Raw genomic sequence first — 4687 nt, 5'->3', positions numbered from 1 at the left:
GGTGAGCTGCATCAAGCCCGAGGCTGTGTCCCTGTGGTGGAGGTGGAGGTGGGGACAGGCGGGGGAGTATCGACCCAGTGTCGGCCCGATGTGGATGTCACATGTCAGAGAACAAGTGAGTGGTTCACGCGGCTTCCCTAGTCCTCCCCCACATGCGCCAGGCCCGTGCTCAGGACTGTGTCGGTGACGATGGAGCGTGTGAAGGAGGACTCTCCGCTCGTCTACTCAACTTAACGCCTGGCTGACCATCGGATGCTCCTCACGGGCTGTGAGTGGCGAGCTGAGTGGTTCACCGGTTAGCAGTAGAGACATGGTGACGACAGTGACGATGTGACAATAACAACGATGAAGAATAATTCTTCTTCACGCAAAGTTTTGAAAAGGGTATGTGGAGCCATTCACAAGTCTCGCCAGGGAGACAAACATTACAGTACGCGGGTGGGTCTCAACCTGACAGGCTGACGACAAGCAGCCAGCACCGACCTCCACTGACGACCAACCACCGGCTGTGACGTAGTCAGTCAAACAACAACTCCGCTCTGCTACAATTAAACAGTCGTTTGTAGTCCTTGTAAACGATGTTAAAGTTCATCCTTCAGTCGTTCTCACCCATATCTTGGCCTAAAAACAAGGCTGGGAATCGCAAACACCGGGGGATCAAAGACAAGCCAAGTGGAGATAACTCGCGCCACATGAAGCACTCACACGAGTTGTCTTGAGTCTTGTCATTGTCTTGAATAACCAGCAGCAAGTCAAGCGTGAAACTTTGATTGCTTTGCCAGAAACAGTTCTGTCAACCGTGAAAGGGAGCCGAGGTCGTTTTGTGACGTGGACCTCACTGGCTGCTCCTCAGACTGAGTGACGTACACACGGATGTCGGTGTCTACAGGAGGCCACCCATAAAATGCTGCTTTTTGCGGGGCGCAGCTGTGGTTCTCCGTAACCAGTAGGTTTACAAAGAGCCAGCCAGACAGACAGCCAGACAGACAGCCAGCCAACTCTGTCCACGAGTGCAGGTCTGTGGTCTGCTGGGAGCAGGTGTTGAGGATGTACAACAGGTTCCACTGTCTGTCGTGTTGTAGGCAAACAGGACATCCCTTGATATGAACTAAATAATAATTAATATTATCTGCTGCAGCTACTTATTGTGATGGAGAGAAACAAGATTCACATTAACGTGTGCTTGCATTGAAAGTGTTGTGATATAGATAATTTATATACTGTGTATACTGTGTGTACTGTGTGTACTGTGTATGCTATATACTGTGTGTACTGTGTATGCTGTGTATACTGTGTATGCTGTGTGTACTGTGTGTACTGTGTATGCTGTATATACTGTGTATACTGTGTATACTTTGCTGTCATGGAGATGGCTTTGTCGGCAAGCTAACCTGGTGCTCGGAGTGCTCCCACAGTCTGTCACCATTTCGCTAGTTCCACTTCTGAGTTCAGATCCTGATGCTAGGAGTAAAGGGAGTAAATGAGTACATGTATAGGTAAGTTTTGTCGACTTCTCAACCTGCACAGAATGTGTGATGACATTCTCAAGACACCAGGTGTGTACCTAAAGACAAGGACACCAGTAATTAAACATAAACACCAGGAACTAAAGAAGAATGCAATATAAAGAATGTAATTCTGTTTTGTAATCAGTTCATTACCACCAATAACACTAATACCCTGATGTTGCCAGTTGACTAGCACTCAGCAGTTGCTGTCTGTTGGCACCACCTGACACAATGAACTGCTGTCAAGTTGCGAGGAGGAACAGCCGTTGGTACGTGGGTTGTGGGAACATGGCAGCAGCGGAACATGGCAGACAACTCGCCCAGTAGCCGTTGTTTAGCTGTCTGGTGGCCGACATCGGCGCATCAACACCAACACACAACCAAATATCAATCCAACAATGTAGGAATAGGAACTAGTAACGATTACTCCACACGGACAAAGCCTGGACATGTCACTTACCTCCCCTGCCCGTCATGGCGCCGCCATGTTGGTTGTCACCGCCTGTCTCGTGGTGGGAATTATTTTGGGAATAACACACCTGGTTAGTGTAGTTCCCAGCCATTGTAACTATTTAGCTATTTATGTTGCATCCAGGCTGACAATGAACCAAACAGTTTGACTCAAAAGGAATAAAAATTGTTTGTATTGTTTGTTTGTCCTAATAAATATTGTTTGTATTGTGTTTGTATTGTTTGTCCTAATAAATATTGTTTGTTCACAACACAATGACTGTACAATGTGGTGAAAAGTGAGCGAAGCTCACACAGCCGGCGGCCCTATGACAGGCTTGTTGTCTGTGACTGGTTCTTACCATCGCTGGATGTTGAGCATCAACACATTCAGTCTCACCTGTGCTCAGTCGGCCTCACCACCAGAGCTGTCTCTCACCACCGTGGGTGTCACATGACTGTTTGTCTGTCCTCGTCTGTCCATGAAAGCGCGCAGCTCTACCAGCATCATGCAGCTTGTGAAAGCACAGGTGTGTATCTGACTTGAGGGAAAATATTCTCACTCCACTAGTGACGACAATGGCTACATCTACAAGACCTAGCTCTGGGTGGCTGCGGCCAGCACACCTGGACACCACACCTGGACTTTGTGGACTCCATGCCACAGACATGGAAACTTTGGTTGTTGTTCCCGTGTTTTACCTGCCGCACTGTCAAGTCACTCGTGCTCCTGATACTCACACATCCGGGCACTTTGAGTGTTTGCTTGCTCACAAAGATCTTGTACACCTGGCTCCGTATTTTCTGTGTGCAGACAGTTCACGCACAAAGGTCATTGTAACAGAAGGAAACCGCCATAGTGACCAGCCACACAACGTAGACATTAATAAACACAGGGTTAATAATCCTAGAGAAACAGTGCAATAAACAATAAACCGTCTACCGCGCCCTGCAGTAAACACGCAGTAAACATGCAGTAAACACGCCTCACCTCGCTCCTACACACGCAGCCACAGGGTGAGAGAAGCGGGTAGTGTACTCACCCACTCACCGCCTGACACCCGCACCACACCCACAGCTGGTGTCCCCCCTACACACACACTAGTGTCACCACGTGGAGAGGTCGTCGTCGTGGCCGCCATGTTGTCATGAACTACACCAGACACTGCGAGACAGAGACACGTGCACGCGGGACTGAGGCTGCACACCGATGTAGGCGCCACTGCCTCGGAGGTAAGGTCTGGTGGTGCCGGCTGTCGGTGCACTTGTCGCCGCACTGAGCTGACCGAGTGGTGGCCGCGGTCTGTCTCGGACACCAGCAGCTGCAAGTCGTCGCCCATGGTGCAGCACGTCACGTGACTTCACAACGAGAACTCTCTGGAAGCGAATAACAGTTAGTAAACAACGGGCGGCCGCCATGCAAGCGTTGTAGTCACCGCTCCCTTCTGAAAATGCACAGCTGCACCCGCCACCCACAGCTGCACCCGCCACCCACAGCTGCACCCGCCACCCACAGCTGCACCCACTACTCACAGCTGCACTGTGTCGTGTGTCGACAGCAAGTAGACAGGTGTGCAGGTGTCGGCTTTTTATTCGGTTTCTAGAATGTTCTCTATTTTTCTGTGAAACTTACGCGTTTTCTCCCATCTTGTCGTTGAGCACGTGAGCACGTGCAGCCTGAGTTCGCCGTGGACCACAAGTGTGACATCACGTGCACCGTGTCATGTGACCTTCACACCCACATTCAGGGTAGTGAACACACGCTTGATGGCCTTATACACAGGTTAGTGAACACAGGTTAGCCTTATACACAGGTTAGTGAACACAGACATACAGGCTGGTGAGACACGTATGAACAGTCAGTTCACACAGACATACAGGCTGACATTATTCATACTCTACTGTAAAGATTGTGACCAATCCTCCACACCCACCCCGATGTCACCCCCCCCCCCTCACACATACTGATACTCAACACAAGGTTTGTACAGCGAGCGCTCACAGGCCTCAGGACCATGTTCACAGCACGTCACATCAAGAGCGAAACAGAAGAACAAACAAACACCACAGCAACTACTGAAGTCAACAAGTCAACAACAGTCCAGATGGTAAACAAACATGTATGTTAGAGAAGTTAGAGAAGGGATGAGATCAGGGTATCTTAGTGACAGTACATCAGGGTATCTTAGTGAGGATACGTCAGGGTATCTTAGTGAGGGTACATCAGGGTATCTTAGTGAGGATACATCAGGGTATCTTAGTGACAGTATCAGGGTATCTTAGTGAGGGTACATCAGAGTATCCTAGTGAGGGTACGTCACAGTATCTTAGTGACAGTACCTCAGAGTATCCTAGTGAGGGTACATCAGGGTATCTTAGTGACAGTACGTCACAGTATCTTAGTGACAGTACGTCAGAGTATCCTAGTGAGGGTACGTCAGAGTATATCGGGTACACCAGAGTATCTTAGAGCGGGTTGATGAGAGTGCATTAGAGTACAACAAAATGTCTTCTACACCATATCTGAGAGACAAAGTCCGGTACCCATGGCCGGCCAGTCCGGCCCCCCCGAGTGTGGGGTGTGGGGTGCGGGGTGCGGGGTCCGGAGGCGAAGAAGGCGGGTCCTCCTCAGCCTGTCGTCTGCTCGCGTGATCACAAGCTGCAGTGCGCATGCGCGCTGGCTTTAAGAGGAGAGCGCGGGTGTGACGGACGGCGTCTTGGGCAGACGA

The sequence above is a fragment of the Pomacea canaliculata genome, linkage group LG4 (assembly GCF_003073045.1).
Source record: "Pomacea canaliculata isolate SZHN2017 linkage group LG4, ASM307304v1, whole genome shotgun sequence".
NCBI lineage: Eukaryota > Metazoa > Mollusca > Gastropoda > Architaenioglossa > Ampullariidae > Pomacea > Pomacea canaliculata.
Note: the sequence above shows the minus strand (reverse complement) of the source record.